At 57.8% G+C, this 14504-nt stretch overlaps 38 non-coding genes and 2 pseudogenes across 38 annotated transcripts in view; all 40 read left to right on the top strand.

Annotated features, from left to right (window-relative positions):
• LOC121892462 overlaps positions 1-45 on the top strand; it is a 119-nt gene extending 74 nt beyond the window's left edge. The window contains exon 1 of the ribosomal RNA XR_006094437.1: positions 1-45. This exon is cut by the window's left edge and continues 74 nt beyond it. This is a non-coding gene — a ribosomal RNA (5S ribosomal RNA).
• Positions 46-301: 256 nt separating this feature from the next.
• On the top strand, positions 302-420 carry LOC121893315. The gene has a single exon (XR_006095224.1). It is a non-coding gene; the product is annotated as a 5S ribosomal RNA (ribosomal RNA).
• A 254-nt stretch (positions 421-674) lies between these two features.
• Positions 675-793, top strand: LOC121893146. Its single transcript, XR_006095060.1, has one exon. It is a non-coding gene; the product is annotated as a 5S ribosomal RNA (ribosomal RNA).
• Positions 794-1017: 224 nt separating this feature from the next.
• LOC121893145 lies at positions 1018-1136 on the top strand. Its single transcript, XR_006095059.1, has one exon. It is a non-coding gene; the product is annotated as a 5S ribosomal RNA (ribosomal RNA).
• A 224-nt stretch (positions 1137-1360) lies between these two features.
• Positions 1361-1479, top strand: LOC121892840. The gene has a single exon (XR_006094804.1). It is a non-coding gene; the product is annotated as a 5S ribosomal RNA (ribosomal RNA).
• Positions 1480-1733: 254 nt separating this feature from the next.
• Positions 1734-1852, top strand: LOC121892609. The gene has a single exon (XR_006094583.1). It is a non-coding gene; the product is annotated as a 5S ribosomal RNA (ribosomal RNA).
• A 224-nt stretch (positions 1853-2076) lies between these two features.
• On the top strand, positions 2077-2195 carry LOC121892830. Its single transcript, XR_006094795.1, has one exon. It is a non-coding gene; the product is annotated as a 5S ribosomal RNA (ribosomal RNA).
• Positions 2196-2451: 256 nt separating this feature from the next.
• On the top strand, positions 2452-2570 carry LOC121893143. The gene has a single exon (XR_006095057.1). It is a non-coding gene; the product is annotated as a 5S ribosomal RNA (ribosomal RNA).
• Positions 2571-2824: 254 nt separating this feature from the next.
• LOC121893314 lies at positions 2825-2943 on the top strand. The gene has a single exon (XR_006095223.1). It is a non-coding gene; the product is annotated as a 5S ribosomal RNA (ribosomal RNA).
• A 254-nt stretch (positions 2944-3197) lies between these two features.
• Positions 3198-3316, top strand: LOC121893142. The gene has a single exon (XR_006095056.1). It is a non-coding gene; the product is annotated as a 5S ribosomal RNA (ribosomal RNA).
• Positions 3317-3570: 254 nt separating this feature from the next.
• LOC121893141 lies at positions 3571-3689 on the top strand. Its single transcript, XR_006095055.1, has one exon. It is a non-coding gene; the product is annotated as a 5S ribosomal RNA (ribosomal RNA).
• A 254-nt stretch (positions 3690-3943) lies between these two features.
• Positions 3944-4062, top strand: LOC121893140. The gene has a single exon (XR_006095054.1). It is a non-coding gene; the product is annotated as a 5S ribosomal RNA (ribosomal RNA).
• Positions 4063-4318: 256 nt separating this feature from the next.
• LOC121892926 lies at positions 4319-4427 on the top strand (annotated as a pseudogene).
• A 224-nt stretch (positions 4428-4651) lies between these two features.
• LOC121893139 lies at positions 4652-4770 on the top strand. The gene has a single exon (XR_006095053.1). It is a non-coding gene; the product is annotated as a 5S ribosomal RNA (ribosomal RNA).
• Positions 4771-4994: 224 nt separating this feature from the next.
• On the top strand, positions 4995-5113 carry LOC121892752. Its single transcript, XR_006094719.1, has one exon. It is a non-coding gene; the product is annotated as a 5S ribosomal RNA (ribosomal RNA).
• A 254-nt stretch (positions 5114-5367) lies between these two features.
• On the top strand, positions 5368-5486 carry LOC121892608. Its single transcript, XR_006094582.1, has one exon. It is a non-coding gene; the product is annotated as a 5S ribosomal RNA (ribosomal RNA).
• A 256-nt stretch (positions 5487-5742) lies between these two features.
• Positions 5743-5861, top strand: LOC121893138. The gene has a single exon (XR_006095052.1). It is a non-coding gene; the product is annotated as a 5S ribosomal RNA (ribosomal RNA).
• Positions 5862-6115: 254 nt separating this feature from the next.
• Positions 6116-6224, top strand: LOC121892925 (annotated as a pseudogene).
• A 256-nt stretch (positions 6225-6480) lies between these two features.
• On the top strand, positions 6481-6599 carry LOC121893137. The gene has a single exon (XR_006095051.1). It is a non-coding gene; the product is annotated as a 5S ribosomal RNA (ribosomal RNA).
• A 254-nt stretch (positions 6600-6853) lies between these two features.
• LOC121893136 lies at positions 6854-6972 on the top strand. The gene has a single exon (XR_006095050.1). It is a non-coding gene; the product is annotated as a 5S ribosomal RNA (ribosomal RNA).
• A 256-nt stretch (positions 6973-7228) lies between these two features.
• Positions 7229-7347, top strand: LOC121892633. The gene has a single exon (XR_006094606.1). It is a non-coding gene; the product is annotated as a 5S ribosomal RNA (ribosomal RNA).
• Positions 7348-7603: 256 nt separating this feature from the next.
• LOC121892643 lies at positions 7604-7722 on the top strand. Its single transcript, XR_006094615.1, has one exon. It is a non-coding gene; the product is annotated as a 5S ribosomal RNA (ribosomal RNA).
• A 256-nt stretch (positions 7723-7978) lies between these two features.
• Positions 7979-8097, top strand: LOC121893135. Its single transcript, XR_006095049.1, has one exon. It is a non-coding gene; the product is annotated as a 5S ribosomal RNA (ribosomal RNA).
• Positions 8098-8351: 254 nt separating this feature from the next.
• Positions 8352-8470, top strand: LOC121893134. The gene has a single exon (XR_006095048.1). It is a non-coding gene; the product is annotated as a 5S ribosomal RNA (ribosomal RNA).
• A 256-nt stretch (positions 8471-8726) lies between these two features.
• On the top strand, positions 8727-8845 carry LOC121892524. Its single transcript, XR_006094498.1, has one exon. It is a non-coding gene; the product is annotated as a 5S ribosomal RNA (ribosomal RNA).
• A 254-nt stretch (positions 8846-9099) lies between these two features.
• LOC121893132 lies at positions 9100-9218 on the top strand. Its single transcript, XR_006095046.1, has one exon. It is a non-coding gene; the product is annotated as a 5S ribosomal RNA (ribosomal RNA).
• A 256-nt stretch (positions 9219-9474) lies between these two features.
• On the top strand, positions 9475-9593 carry LOC121892706. The gene has a single exon (XR_006094675.1). It is a non-coding gene; the product is annotated as a 5S ribosomal RNA (ribosomal RNA).
• A 256-nt stretch (positions 9594-9849) lies between these two features.
• LOC121893131 lies at positions 9850-9968 on the top strand. Its single transcript, XR_006095045.1, has one exon. It is a non-coding gene; the product is annotated as a 5S ribosomal RNA (ribosomal RNA).
• A 224-nt stretch (positions 9969-10192) lies between these two features.
• Positions 10193-10311, top strand: LOC121893130. The gene has a single exon (XR_006095044.1). It is a non-coding gene; the product is annotated as a 5S ribosomal RNA (ribosomal RNA).
• A 256-nt stretch (positions 10312-10567) lies between these two features.
• LOC121892693 lies at positions 10568-10686 on the top strand. The gene has a single exon (XR_006094662.1). It is a non-coding gene; the product is annotated as a 5S ribosomal RNA (ribosomal RNA).
• Positions 10687-10942: 256 nt separating this feature from the next.
• On the top strand, positions 10943-11061 carry LOC121893313. The gene has a single exon (XR_006095222.1). It is a non-coding gene; the product is annotated as a 5S ribosomal RNA (ribosomal RNA).
• Positions 11062-11315: 254 nt separating this feature from the next.
• Positions 11316-11434, top strand: LOC121892632. Its single transcript, XR_006094605.1, has one exon. It is a non-coding gene; the product is annotated as a 5S ribosomal RNA (ribosomal RNA).
• A 256-nt stretch (positions 11435-11690) lies between these two features.
• Positions 11691-11809, top strand: LOC121892641. Its single transcript, XR_006094613.1, has one exon. It is a non-coding gene; the product is annotated as a 5S ribosomal RNA (ribosomal RNA).
• A 256-nt stretch (positions 11810-12065) lies between these two features.
• On the top strand, positions 12066-12184 carry LOC121893129. The gene has a single exon (XR_006095043.1). It is a non-coding gene; the product is annotated as a 5S ribosomal RNA (ribosomal RNA).
• Positions 12185-12438: 254 nt separating this feature from the next.
• LOC121893128 lies at positions 12439-12557 on the top strand. The gene has a single exon (XR_006095042.1). It is a non-coding gene; the product is annotated as a 5S ribosomal RNA (ribosomal RNA).
• Positions 12558-12813: 256 nt separating this feature from the next.
• On the top strand, positions 12814-12932 carry LOC121892640. The gene has a single exon (XR_006094612.1). It is a non-coding gene; the product is annotated as a 5S ribosomal RNA (ribosomal RNA).
• A 256-nt stretch (positions 12933-13188) lies between these two features.
• On the top strand, positions 13189-13307 carry LOC121893127. The gene has a single exon (XR_006095041.1). It is a non-coding gene; the product is annotated as a 5S ribosomal RNA (ribosomal RNA).
• Positions 13308-13561: 254 nt separating this feature from the next.
• LOC121893396 lies at positions 13562-13680 on the top strand. The gene has a single exon (XR_006095302.1). It is a non-coding gene; the product is annotated as a 5S ribosomal RNA (ribosomal RNA).
• A 256-nt stretch (positions 13681-13936) lies between these two features.
• Positions 13937-14055, top strand: LOC121893312. The gene has a single exon (XR_006095221.1). It is a non-coding gene; the product is annotated as a 5S ribosomal RNA (ribosomal RNA).
• A 254-nt stretch (positions 14056-14309) lies between these two features.
• LOC121893126 lies at positions 14310-14428 on the top strand. Its single transcript, XR_006095040.1, has one exon. It is a non-coding gene; the product is annotated as a 5S ribosomal RNA (ribosomal RNA).
• Positions 14429-14504: the final 76 nt, after the last annotated feature.

The following is a 14504-nucleotide window of genomic DNA, read 5'->3' as shown; positions in this document are numbered from 1 at the left end:
GTACTTGGATGGGAGACCGCCTGGGAATACCAGGTGCTGTAAGCTTTTTCACTTTTCTCCACAAGCGCCCGCCCGCCGTGTTTAACGTAGGGATCCTCTCTCTTGTTTTCCTCCGTGTCTGTGCAGAACTGTGCGCGGGAGTCCCACTCTCTGGTATTTCTCCGACGGAGGAATGGATCGGAACGCTCTCCCCGCAGCTGCCGCCTGGGCGTTGAAGGCGCGTCTGACGAGCGACATCCCTAAAAGGCCCATGCGTGGTACCTTGGACAGCTTAAAAGGCCCATGCGTGGTACCTTGGACAGCTTACGGCCATACCACCCTGAACACGCCCGATCTCGTCTGATCTCGGAAGCTAAGCAGGGTGGGGCCTGGTTAGTACTTGGATGGGAGACCGCCTGGGAATACCAGGTGCTGTAAGCTTTTTCACTTTTCTCCACAAGCGCCCGCCCGCCGTGTTTAACGTAGGGATCCTCTCTCTTGTTTTCCTCCGTGTCTGTGCAGAACTGTGCGCGGGAGTCCCACTCTGGTATTTCTCCGACGGAGGAATGGATCGGAACGCTCTCCCCGCAGCTGCCGCCTGGGCGTTGAAGGCGCGTCTGACGAGCGACATCCCTAAAAGGCCCATGCGTGGTACCTTGGACAGCTTAAAAGGCCCATGCGTGGTACCTTGGACAGCTTACGGCCATACCACCCTGAACACGCCCGATCTCGTCTGATCTCGGAAGCTAAGCAGGGTCGGGCCTGGTTAGTACTTGGATGGGAGACCGCCTGGGAATACCAGGTGCTGTAAGCTTTTTCACTTTTCTCCACAAGCACCCGCCCGCCGTGTTTAACGTAGGGATCCTCTCTCTTGTTTTCCTCCGTGTCTGTGCAGAACTGTGCGCGGGAGTCCCACTCTCTGGTATTTCTCCGACGGAGGAATGGATCGGAACGCTCTCCCCGCAGCTGCCGCCTGGGCGTTGAAGGCGCGTCTGACGAGCGACATCCCTAAAAGGCCCATGCGTGGTACCTTGGACAGCTTACGGCCATACCACCCTGAACACGCCCGATCTCGTCTGATCTCGGAAGCTAAGCAGGGTCGGGCCTGGTTAGTACTTGGATGGGAGACCGCCTGGGAATACCAGGTGCTGTAAGCTTTTTCACTTTTCTCCACAAGCGCCCGCCCGCCGTGTTTAACGTAGGGATCCTCTCTCTTGTTTTCCTCCGTGTCTGTGCAGAACTGTGCGCGGGAGTCCCACTCTCTGGTATTTCTCCGACGGAGGAATGGATCGGAACGCTCTCCCCGCAGCTGCCGCCTGGGCGTTGAAGGCGCGTCTGACGAGCGACATCCCTAAAAGGCCCATGCGTGGTATCTTGGACAGCTTACGGCCATACCACCCTGAACACGCCCGATCTCGTCTGATCTAGGAAGCTAAGCAGGGTCGGGCCTGGTTAGTACGTGGATGGGAGACCGCCTGGGAATACCAGGTGCTGTAAGCTTTTTCACTTTTCTCCACAAGCGCCCGCCCGCCGTGTTTAACGTAGGGATCCTCTCTCTTGTTTTCCTCCGTGTCTGTGCAGAACTGTGCGCGGGAGTCCCACTCTGGTATTTCTCCGACGGAGGAATGGATCGGAACGCTCTCCGCGCAGCTGCCGCCTGGGCGTTGAAGGCGCGTCTGACGAGCGACATCCCTAAAAGGCCCATGCGTGGTACCTTGGACAGCTTAAAAGGCCCATGCGTGGTACCTTGGACAGCTTACGGCCATACCACCCTGAACACGCCCGATCTCGTCTGATCTCGGAAGCTAAGCAGGGTCAGGCCTGGTTAGTACTTGGATGGGAGACCGCCTGGGAATACCAGGTGCTGTAAGCTTTTTCACTTTTCTCCACAAGCGCCCGCCCGCCGTGTTTAACGTAGGGATCCTCTCTCTTGTTTTCCTCCGTGTCTGTGCAGAACTGTGCGCGGGAGTCCCACTCTCTGGTATTTCTCCGACGGAGGAATGGATCGGAACGCTCTCCCCGCAGCTGCCGCCTGGGCGTTGAAGGCGCGTCTGACGAGCGACATCCCTAAAAGGCCCATGCGTGGTACCTTGGACAGCTTACGGCCATACCACCCTGAACACGCCCGATCTCGTCTGATCTCGGAAGCTAAGCAGGGTCGGTCCTTGTTAGTACTTGGATGGGAGACCGCCTGGGAATACCAGGTGCTGTAAGCTTTTTCACTTTTCTCCACAAGCGCCCGCCCGCCGTGTTTAACGTAGGGATCCTCTCTCTTGTTTTCCTCCGTGTCTGTGCAGAACTGTGCACGGGAGTCCCACTCTCTGGTATTTCTCCGACGGAGGAATGGATCGGAACACTCTCCCCGCAGCTGCCGCCTGGGCGTTGAAGGCGCGTCTGACGAGCGACATCCCTAAAAGGCCCATGCGTGGTACCTTGGACAGCTTAAAAGGCCCATGCGTGGTACCTTGGGCAGCTTACGGCCATACCACCCTGAACACGCCCGATCTCGTCTGATCTCGGAAGCTAAGCAGGGTCGGGCCTGGTTAGTACTTGGATGGGAGACCGCCTGGGAATACCAGGTGCTGTAAGCTTTTTCACTTTTCTCCACAAGCGCCCGCCCGCCGTGTTTAACGTAGGGATCCTCTCTCTTGTTTTCCTCCGTGTCTGTGCAGAACTGTGCGCGGGAGCCCCACTCTGGTATTTCTCCGACGGAGGAATGGATCGGAACGCTCTCCGCGCAGCTGCCGCCTGGGCGTTGAAGGCGCGTCTGAGGAGCGACATCCCTAAAAGGCCCATGCGTGGTACCTTGGACAGCTTAAAAGGCCCATGCGTGGTACCTTGGACAGCTTACGGCCATACCACCCTGAACACGCCCGATCTCGTCTGATCTCGGAAGCTAAGCAGGGTGGGGCCTGGTTAGTACTTGGATGGGAGACCGCCTGGGAATACCAGGTGCTGTAAGCTTTTTCACTTTTCTCCACAAGCGCCCGCCCGCCGTGTTTAACGTAGGGATCCTCTCTCTTGTTTTCCTCCGTGTCTGTGCAGAACTGTGCGCGGGAGTCCCACTCTGGTATTTCTCCGACGGAGGAATGGATCGGAACGCTCTCCCCGCAGCTGCCGCCTGGGCGTTGAAGGCGCGTCTGACGAGCGACATCCCTAAAAGGCCCATGCGTGGTACCTTGGACAGCTTAAAAGGCCCATGCGTGGTACCTTGGACAGCTTACGGCCATACCACCCTGAACACGCCCGATCTCGTCTGATCTCGGAAGCTAAGCAGGGTCGGGCCTGGTTAGTACTTGGATGGGAGACCGCCTGGGAATACCAGGTGCTGTAAGCTTTTTCACTTTTCTCCACAAGCGCCCGCCCGCCGTGTTTAACGTAGGGATCCTCTCTCTTGTTTTCCTCCGTGTCTGTGCAGAACTGTGCGCGGGAATCCCACTCTGGTATTTCTCCGACGGAGGAATGGATCGGAACGCTCTCCGCGCAGCTGCCGCCTGGGCGTTGAAGGCGCGTCTGAGGAGCGACATCCCTAAAAGGCCCATGCGTGGTACCTTGGACAGCTTAAAAGGCCCATGCGTGGTACCTTGGACAGCTTACGGCCATACCACCCTGAACACGCCCGATCTCGTCTGATCTCGGAAGCTAAGCAGGGTCGGGCCTGGTTAGTACTTGGATGGGAGACCGCCTGGGAATACCAGGTGCTGTAAGCTTTTTCACTTTTCTCCACAAGCGCCCGCCCGCCGTGTTTAACGTAGGGATCCTCTCTCTTGTTTTCCTCCGTGTCTGTGCAGAACTGTGCGCGGGAGTCCCACTCTGGTATTTCTCCGACGGAGGAATGGATCGGAACGCTCTCCCCGCAGCTGCCGCCTGGGCGTTGAAGGCGCGTCTGACGAGCGACATCCCTAAAAGGCCCATGCGTGGTACCTTGGACAGCTTAAAAGGCCCATGCGTGGTACCTTGGACAGCTTACGGCCATACCACCCTGAACACGCCCGATCTCGTCTGATCTCGGAAGCTAAGCAGGGTCGGGCCTGGTTAGTACTTGGATGGGAGACCGCCTGGGAATACCAGGTGCTGTAAGCTTTTTCACTTTTCTCCACAAGCGCCCGCCCGCCGTGTTTAACGTAGGGATCCTCTCTCTTGTTTTCCTCCGTGTCTGTGCAGAACTGTGCGCGGGAGTCCCACTCTCTGGTATTTCTCCGACGGAGGAATGGATCGGAACGCTCTCCCCGCAGCTGCCGCCTGGGCGTTGAAGGCGCGTCTGACGAGCGACATCCCTAAAAGGCCCATGCGTGGTACCTTGGACAGCTTAAAAGGCCCATGCGTGGTACCTTGGACAGCTTACGGCCATACCACCCTGAACACGCCTGATCTCGGAAGCTAAGCAGAGTCGGGCCTGGTTAGTACTTGGATGGGAGACCGCCTGGGAATACCAGGTGCTGTAAGCTTTTTCACTTTTCTCCACAAGCGCCCGCCCGCCGTGTTTAACGTAGGGATCCTCTCTCTTGTTTTCCTCCGTGTCTGTGTAGAACTGTGCGCGGGAGTCCCACTCTCTGGTATTTCTCCGACGGAGGAATGGATCGGAACGCTCTCCCCGCAGCTGCCGCCTGGGCGTTGAAGGCGCGTCTGACGAGCGACATCCCTAAAAGGCCCATGCGTGGTACCTTGGACAGCTTACGGCCATACCACCCTGAACACGCCCGATCTCGTCTGATCTCGGAAGCTAAGCAGGGTCGGGCCTGGTTAGTACTTGGATGGGAGACCGCCTGGGAATACCAGGTGCTGTAAGCTTTTTCACTTTTCTCCACAAGCGCCCGCCCGCCGTGTTTAACGTAGGGATCCTCTCTCTTGTTTTCCTCCGTGTCTGTGCAGAACTGTGCGCGGGAGTCCCACTCTCTGGTATTTCTCCGACGGAGGAATGGATCGGAACGCTCTCCCCGCAGCTGCCGCCTGGGCGTTGAAGGCGCGTCTGACGAGCGACATCCCTAAAAGGCCCATGCGTGGTATCTTGGACAGCTTACGGCCATACCACCCTGAACACGCCCGATCTCGTCTGATCTAGGAAGCTAAGCAGGGTCGGGCCTGGTTAGTACTTGGATGGGAGACCGCCTGGGAATACCAGGTGCTGTAAGCTTTTTCACTTTTCTCCACAAGCGCCCGCCCGCCGTGTTTAACGTAGGGATCCTCTCTCTTGTTTTCCTCCGTGTCTGTGCAGAACTGTGCGCGGGAGTCCCACTCTGGTATTTCTCCGACGGAGGAATGGATCGGAACGCTCTCCGCGCAGCTGCCGCCTGGGCGTTGAAGGCGCGTCTGACGAGCGACATCCCTAAAAGGCCCATGCGTGGTACCTTGGACAGCTTAAAAGGCCCATGCGTGGTACCTTGGACAGCTTACGGCCATACCACCCTGAACACGCCCGATCTCGTCTGATCTCGGAAGCTAAGCAGGGTCAGGCCTGGTTAGTACTTGGATGGGAGACCGCCTGGGAATACCAGGTGCTGTAAGCTTTTTCACTTTTCTCCACAAGCGCCCGCCCGCCGTGTTTAACGTAGGGATCCTCTCTCTTGTTTTCCTCCGTGTCTGTGCAGAACTGTGCGCGGGAGTCCCACTCTCTGGTATTTCTCCGACGGAGGAATGGATCGGAACGCTCTCCCCGCAGCTGCCGCCTGGGCGTTGAAGGCGCGTCTGATGAGCGACATCCCTAAAAGGCCCATGCGTGGTACCTTGGACAGCTTAAAAGGCCCATGCGTGGTACCTTGGACAGCTTACGGCCATACCACCCTGAACACGCCCGATCTCGTCTGATCTCGGAAGCTAAGCAGGGTCGGGCCTGGTTAGTACTTGGATGGGAGACCGCCTGGGAATACCAGGTGCTGTAAGCTTTTTCACTTTTCTCCACAAGCGCCCGCCCGCCGTGTTTAACGTAGGGATCCTCTCTCTTGTTTTCCTCCGTGTCTGTGCAGAACTGTGCGCGGGAGTCCCACTCTGGTATTTCTCCGACGGAGGAATGGATCGGAACGCTCTCCCCGCAGCTGCCGCCTGGGCGTTGAAGGCGCGTCTGACGAGCGACATCCCTAAAAGGCCCATGCGTGGTACCTTGGACAGCTTAAAAGGCCCATGCGTGGTACCTTGGACAGCTTACGGCCATACCACCCTGAACACGCCTGATCTCGGAAGCTAAGCAGAGTCGGGCCTGGTTAGTACTTGGATGGGAGACCGCCTGGGAATACCAGGTGCTGTAAGCTTTTTCACTTTTCTCCACAAGCGCCCGCCCGCCGTGTTTAACGTAGGGATCCTCTCTCTTGTTTTCCTCCGTGTCTGTGTAGAACTGTGCGCGGGAGTCCCACTCTCTGGTATTTCTCCGACGGAGGAATGGATCGGAACGCTCTCCCCGCAGCTGCCGCCTGGGCGTTGAAGGCGCGTCTGATGAGCGACATCCCTAAAAGGCCCATGCGTGGTACCTTGGACAGCTTAAAAGGCCCATGCGTGGTACCTTGGGCAGCTTACGGCCATACCACCCTGAACACGCCCGATCTCGTCTGATCTCGGAAGCTAAGCAGGGTCGGGCCTGGTTAGTACTTGGATGGGAGACCGCCTGGGAATACCAGGTGCTGTAAGCTTTTTCACTTTTCTCCACAAGCGCCCGCCCGCCGTGTTTAACGTAGGGATCCTCTCTCTTGTTTTCCTCCGTGTCTGTGCAGAACTGTGCGCGGGAGTCCCACTCTGGTATTTCTCTGACGGAGGAATGGATCGGAACGCTCTCCGCGCAGCTGCCGCCTGGGCGTTGAAGGCGCGTCTGAGGAGCGACATCCCTAAAAGGCCCATGCGTGGTACCTTGGACAGCTTAAAAGGCCCATGCGTGGTACCTTGGACAGCTTACGGCCATACCACCCTGAACACGCCCGATCTCGTCTGATCTCGGAAGCTAAGCAGGGTCGGGCCTGGTTAGTACTTGGATGGGAGACCGCCTGGGAATACCAGGTGCTGTAAGCTTTTTCACTTTTCTCCACAAGCGCCCGCCCGCCGTGTTTAACGTAGGGATCCTCTCTCTTGTTTTCCTCCGTGTCTGTGCAGAACTGTGCGCGGGAGTCCCACTCTCTGGTATTTCTCCGACGGAGGAATGGATCGGAACGCTCTCCCCGCAGCTGCCGCCTGGGCGTTGAAGGCGCGTCTGACGAGCGACATCCCTAAAAGGCCCATGCGTGGTACCTTGGACAGCTTAAAAGGCCCATGCGTGGTACCTTGGACAGCTTACGGCCATACCACCCTGAACACGCCCGATCTCGTCTGATCTCGGAAGCTAAGCAGGGTCGGGCCTGGTTAGTGCTTGGATGGGAGACCGCCTGGGAATACCAGGTGCTGTAAGCTTTTTCACTTTTCTCCACAAGCGCCCGCCCGCCGTGTTTAACGTAGGGATCCTCTCTCTTGTTTTCCTCCGTGTCTGTGCAGAACTGTGCGCGGGAGTCCCACTCTCTGGTATTTCTCCGACGGAGGAATGGATCGGAACGCTCTCCCCGCAGCTGCCGCCTGGGCGTTGAAGGCGCGTCTGACGAGCGACATCCCTAAAAGGCCCATGCGTGGTACCTTGGACAGCTTAAAAGGCCCATGCGTGGTACCTTGGACAGCTTGCGGCCATACCACCCTGAACACGCCCGATCTCGTCTGATCTCGGAAGCTAAGCAGGGTGGGGCCTGGTTAGTACTTGGATGGGAGACCGCCTGGGAATACCAGGTGCTGTAAGTTTTTTCACTTTTCTCCACAAGCGCCCGCCCGCCGTGTTTAACGTAGGGATCCTCTCTCTTGTTTTCCTCCGTGTCTGTGCAGAACTGTGCGCGGGAGTCCCACTCTCTGGTATTTCTCCGACGGAGGAATGGATCGGAACGCTCTCCCCGCAGCTGCCGCCTGGGCGTTGAAGGCGCGTCTGACGAGCGACATCCCTAAAAGGCCCATGCGTGGTACCTTGGACAGCTTAAAAGGCCCATGCGTGGCACCTTGGGCAGCTTACGGCCATACCACCCTGAACACGCCCGATCTCGTCTGATCTCGGAAGCTAAGCAGGGTCGGGCCTGGTTAGTACTTGGATGGGAGACCGCCTGGGAATACCAGGTGCTGTAAGCTTTTTCACTTTTCTCCACAAGCGCCCGCCCGCCGTGTTTAACGTAGGGATCCTCTCTCTTGTTTTCCTCCGTGTCTGTGCAGAACTGTGCGCGGGAGTCCCACTCTGGTATTTCTCCGACGGAGGAATGGATCGGAACGCTCTCCGCGCAGCTGCCGCCTGGGCGTTGAAGGCGCGTCTGAGGAGCGACATCCCTAAAAGGCCCATGCGTGGTACCTTGGACAGCTTAAAAGGCCCATGCGTGGTACCTTGGACAGCTTACGGCCATACCACCCTGAACACGCCCGATCTCGTCTGATCTCGGAAGCTAAGCAGGGTCGGGCCTGGTTAGTACTTGGATGGGAGACCGCCTGGGAATACCAGGTGCTGTAAGCTTTTTCACTTTTCTCCACAAGCGCCCGCCCGCCGTGTTTAACGTAGGGATCCTCTCTCTTGTTTTCCTCAGTGTCTGTGCAGAACTGTGCGCGGGAGTCCCACTCTCTGGTATTTCTCCGACGGAGGAATGGATCGGAACGCTCTCCCCGCAGCTGCCGCCTGGGCGTTGAAGGCGCGTCTGACGAGCGACATCCCTAAAAGGCCCATGCGTGGTACCTTGGACAGCTTAAAAGGCCCATGCGTGGTACCTTGGACAGCTTACGGCCATACCACCCTGAACACGCCCGAACTCGTCTGATCTCGGAAGCTAAGCAGGGTGGGGCCTGGTTAGTACTTGGATGGGAGACCGCCTGGGAATACCAGGTGCTGTAAGCTTTTTCACTTTTCTCCACAAGCGCCCGCCCGCCGTGTTTAACGTAGGGATCCTCTCTCTTGTTTTCCTCCGTGTCTGTGCAGAACTGTGCGCGGGAGTCCCACTCTGGTATTTCTCCGACGGAGGAATGGATCGGAACGCTCTCCCCGCAGCTGCCGCCTGGGCGTTGAAGGCGCGTCTGACGAGCGACATCCCTAAAAGGCCCATGCGTGGTACCTTGGACAGCTTAAAAGGCCCATGCGTGGTACCTTGGACAGCTTACGGCCATACCACCCTGAACACGCCCGATCTCGTCTGATCTCGGAAGCTAAGCAGGGTCGGGCCTGGTTAGTACTTGGATGGGAGACCGCCTGGGAATACCAGGTGCTGTAAGCTTTTTCACTTTTCTCCACAAGCGCCCGCCCGCCGTGTTTAACGTAGGGATCCTCTCTCTTGTTTTCCTCCGTGTCTGTGCAGAACTGTGCGCGGGAGTCCCACTCTCTGGTATTTCTCCGACGGAGGAATGGATCGGAACGCTCTCCCCGCAGCTGCCGCCTGGGCGTTGAAGGCGCGTCTGACGAGCGACATCCCTAAAAGGCCCATGCGTGGTACCTTGGACAGCTTAAAAGGCCCATGCGTGGTACCTTGGACAGCTTACGGCCATACCACCCTGAACACGCCCAATCTCGTCTGATCTCGGAAGCTAAGCAGGGTCGGGCCTGGTTAGTACTTGGATGGGAGACCGCCTGGGAATACCAGGTGCTGTAAGCTTTTTCACTTTTCTCCACAAGCGCCCGCCCGCCGTGTTTAACGTAGGGATCCTCTCTCTTGTTTTCCTCCGTGTCTGTGCAGAACTGTGCGCGGGAGTCCCACTCTCTGGTATTTCTCCGACGGAGGAATGGATCGGAACGCTCTCCCCGCAGCTGCCGCCTGGGCGTTGAAGGCGCGTCTGATGAGCGACATCCCTAAAAGGCCCATGCGTGGTACCTTGGACAGCTTAAAAGGCCCATGCGTGGTACCTTGGGCAGCTTACGGCCATACCACCCTGAACACGCCCGATCTCGTCTGATCTCGGAAGCTAAGCAGGGTCGGGCCTGGTTAGTACTTGGATGGGAGACCGCCTGGGAATACCAGGTGCTGTAAGCTTTTTCACTTTTCTCCACAAGCGCCCGCCCGCCGTGTTTAACGTAGGGATCCTCTCTCTTGTTTTCCTCCGTGTCTGTGCAGAACTGTGCGCGGGAGTCCCACTCTCTGGTATTTCTCCGACGGAGGAATGGATCGGAACGCTCTCCCCGCAGCTGCCGCCTGGGCGTTGAAGGCGCGTCTGACGAGCGACATCCCTAAAAGGCCCATGCGTGGTACCTTGGACAGCTTACGGCCATACCACCCTGAACACGCCCGATCTCGTCTGATCTCGGAAGCTAAGCAGGGTCGGGCCTGGTTAGTACTTGGATGGGAGACCGCCTGGGAATACCAGGTGCTGTAAGCTTTTTCACTTTTCTCCACAAGCGCCCGCCCGCCGTGTTTAACGTAGGGATCCTCTCTCTTGTTTTCCTCCGTGTCTGTGCAGAACTGTGCGCGGGAGTCCCACTCTCTGGTATTTCTCCGACGGAGGAATGGATCGGAACGCTCTCCCCGCAGCTGCCGCCTGGGCGTTGAAGGCGCGTCTGACGAGCGACATCCCTAAAAGGCCCATGCGTGGTACCTTGGACAGCTTAAAAGGCCCATGCGTGGTACCTTGGACAGCTTACGGCCATACCACCCTGAACACGCCCGATCTCGTCTGATCTCGGAAGCTAAGCAGGGTCGGGCCTGGTTAGTACTTGGATGGGAGACCGCCTGGGAATACCAGATGCTGTAAGCTTTTTCACTTTTCTCCACAAGCGCCCGCCCGCCGTGTTTAACGTAGGGATCCTCTCTCTTGTTTTCCTCCGTGTCTGTGCAGAACTGTGCGCGGGAGTCCCACTCTCTGGTATTTCTCCGACGGAGGAATGGATCGGAACGCTCTCCCCGCAGCTGCCGCCTGGGCGTTGAAGGCGCGTCTGACGAGCGACATCCCTAAAAGGCCCATGCGTGGTACCTTGGACAGCTTAAAAGGCCCATGCGTGGCACCTTGGGCAGCTTACGGCCATACCACCCTGAACACGCCCGATCTCGTCTGATCTCGGAAGCTAAGCAGGGTGGGGCCTGGTTAGTACTTGGATGGGAGACCGCCTGGGAATACCAGGTGCTGTAAGCTTTTTCACTTTTCTCCACAAGCGCCCGCCCGCCGTATTTAACGTAGGGATCCTCTCTCTTGTTTTCCTCCGTGTCTGTGCAGAACTGTGCGCGGGAGTCCCACTCTGGTATTTCTCCGACGGAGGAATGGATCGGAACGCTCTCCCCGCAGCTGCCGCCTGGGCGTTGAAGGCGCGTCTGACGAGCGACATCCCTAAAAGGCCCATGCGTGGTACCTTGGACAGCTTAAAAGGCCCATGCGTGGTACCTTGGACAGCTTACGGCCATACCACCCTGAACACGCCCGATCTCGTCTGATCTCGGAAGCTAAGCAGGGTCGGGCCTGGTTAGTGCTTGGATGGGAGACCGCCTGGGAATACCAGGTGCTGTAAGCTTTTTCACTTTTCTCCACAAGCGCCCGCCCGCCGTGTTTAACGTAGGGATCCTCTCTCTTGTTTTCCTCCGTTTCTGTGCAGAACTGTGCGCGGGAGTCCCACTCTCTGGTATTTCTCCGACGGAGGAATGGATCGGAACGCTCTCCCCGCAGCTGCCGCCTGGGCGTTGAAGGCGCGTCTGACGAGCGACATCCCTAAAAGGCCCATGCGTGGTACCTTGGACAGCTTAAAAGGCCCATGCGTGGTACCTTGGACAGCTTGCGGCCATACCACCCTGAACACGCCCGATCTCGTCTGATCTCGGAAGCTAAGCAGGGTGGGGCCTGGTTAGTACTTGGATGGGAGACCGCCTGGGAATACCAGGTGCTGTAAGTTTTTTCACTTTTCTCCACAAGCGCCCGCCCGCCGTGTTTAACGTAGGGATCCTCTCTCTTGTTTTCCTCCGTGTCTGTGCAGAACTGTGCGCGGGAGTCCCACTCTCTGGTATTTCTCCGACGGAGGAATGGATCGGAACGCTCTCCCCGCAGCTGCCGCCTGGGCGTTGAAGGCGCGTCTGACGAGCGACATCCCTAAAAGGCCCATGCGTGGTACCTTGGACAGCTTAAAAGGCCCATGCGTGGCACCTTGGGCAGCTTACGGCCATACCACCCTGAACACGCCCGATCTCGTCTGATCTCGGAAGCTAAGCAGGGTCGGGCCTGGTTAGTACTTGGATGGGAGACCGCCTGGGAATACCAGGTGCTGTAAGCTTTTTCACTTTTCTCCACAAGCGCCCGCCCGCCGTGTTTAACGTAGGGATCCTCTCTCTTGTTTTCCTCCGTGTCTGTGCAGAACTGTGCGCGGGAGTCCCACTCTGGTATTTCTCCGACGGAGGAATGGATCGGAACGCTCTCCGCGCAGCTGCCGCCTGGGCGTTGAAGGCGCGTCTGAGGAGCGACATCCCTAAAAGGCCCATGCGTGGTACCTTGGACAGCTTAAAAGGCCCATGCGTGGTACCTTGGACAGCTTACGGCCATACCACCCTGAACACGCCCGATCTCGTCTGATCTCGGAAGCTAAGCAGGGTCGGGCCTGGTTAGTACTTGGATGGGAGACCGCCTGGGAATACCAGGTGCTGTAAGCTTTTTCACTTTTCTCCACAAGCGCCCGCCCGCCGTGTTTAACGTAGGGATCCTCTCTCTTGTTTTCCTCAGTGTCTGTGCAGAACTGTGCGCGGGAGTCCCACTCTCTGGTATTTCTCCGACGGAGGAATGGATCGGAACGCTCTCCCCGCAGCTGCCGCCTGGGCGTTGAAGGCGCGTCTGACGAGCGACATCCCTAAAAGGCCCATGCGTGGTACCTTGGACAGCTTAAAAGGCCCATGCGTGGTACCTTGGACAGCTTGCGGCCATACCACCCTGAACACGCCCGATCTCGTCTGATCTCGGAAGCTAAGCAGGGTGGGGCCTGGTTAGTACTTGGATGGGAGACCGCCTGGGAATACCAGGTGCTGTAAGTTTTTTCACTTTTCTCCACAAGCGCCCGCCCGCCGTGTTTAACGTAGGGATCCTCTCTCTTGTTTTCCTCCGTGTCTGTGCAGAACTGTGCGCGGGAGTCCCACTCTCTGGTATTTCTCCGACGGAGGAATGGATCGGAACGCTCTCCCCGCAGCTGCCGCCTGGGCGTTGAAGGCGCGTCTGACGAGCGACATCCCTAAAAGTCCCATGCGTGGTACCTTGGACAGCTTAAAAGGCCCATGCGTGGCACCTTGGGCAGCTTACGGCCATACCACCCTGAACACGCCCGATCTCGTCTGATCTCGGAAGCTAAGCAGGGTCGGGCCTGGTTAGTACTTGGATGGGAGACCGCCTGGGAATACCAGGTGCTGTAAGCTTTTTCACTTTTCTCCACAAGCGCCCGCCCGCCGTGTTTAACGTAGGGATCCTCTCTCTTGTTTTCCTCCGTGTCTGTGCAGAACTGTGCGCGGGAGTCCCACTCTGGTATTTCTCCGACGGAGGAATGGATCGGAACGCTCTCCGCGCAGCTGCCGCCTGGGCGTTGAAGGCGCGTCTGAGGAGCGACATCCCTAAAAGGCCCATGCGTGGTACCTTGGACAGCTTAAAAGGCCCATGCGTGGTACCTTGGACAGCTTACGGCCATACCACCCTGAACACGCCTGATCTCGTCTGATCTCGGAAGCTAAGCAGGGTCGGGCCTGGTTAGTACTTGGATGGGAGACCGCCTGGGAATACCAGGTGCTGTAAGCTTTTTCACTTTTCTCCACAAGCGCCCGCCCGCCGTGTTTAACGTAGGGATCCTCTCTCTTGTTTTCCTCAGTGTCTGTGCAGAACTGTGCGCGGGAGTCCCACTCTCTGGTATTTCTCCGACGGAGGAATGGATCGGAACGCTCTCCCCGCAGCTGCCGCCTGGGCGTTGAAGGCGCGTCTGACGAGCGACATCCCTAAAAGGCCCATGCGTGGTACCTTGGACAGCTTAAAAGGCCCATGCGTGGTACCTTGGACAGCTTACGGCCATACCACCCTGAACACGCCCGATCTCGTCTGATCTCGGAAGCTAAGCAGGGTGGGGCCTGGTTAGTACTTGGATGGGAGACCGCCTGGGAATACCAGGTGCTGTAAGCTTTTTCACTTTTCTCCACAAGCGCCCGCCCGCCGTGTTTAACGTAGGGATCCTCTCTCTTGTTTTCCTCCGTGTCTGTGCAGAACTGTGCGCGGGAGTCCCACTCTGGTATTTCTCCGACGGAGGAATGGATCGGAACGCTCTCCGCGCAGCTGCCGCCTGGGCGTTGAAGGCGCGTCTGAGGAGCGACATCCCTAAAAGGCCCATGCGTGGTACCTTGGACAGCTTAAAAGGCCCATGCGTGGTACCTTGGACAGCTTACGGCCATACCACCCTGAACACGCCCGATCTCGTCTGATCTCGGAAGCTAAGCAGGGTCGGGCCTGGTTAGTACTTGGATGGGAGACCGCCTGGGAATACCAGGTGCTGTAAGCTTTTTCACTTTTCTCCACAAGCGCCCGCCCGCCGTGTTTAACGTAGGGATCCTCTCTCTTGTTTTCCTCAGTGTCTG

Source organism: Thunnus maccoyii, chromosome 24 (assembly GCF_910596095.1).
Source record: "Thunnus maccoyii chromosome 24, fThuMac1.1, whole genome shotgun sequence".
Classification (NCBI taxonomy): Eukaryota; Metazoa; Chordata; class Actinopteri; order Scombriformes; family Scombridae; genus Thunnus; species Thunnus maccoyii.
Note: the sequence above shows the minus strand (reverse complement) of the source record. Positions and strands in the feature narration are given on the sequence as shown.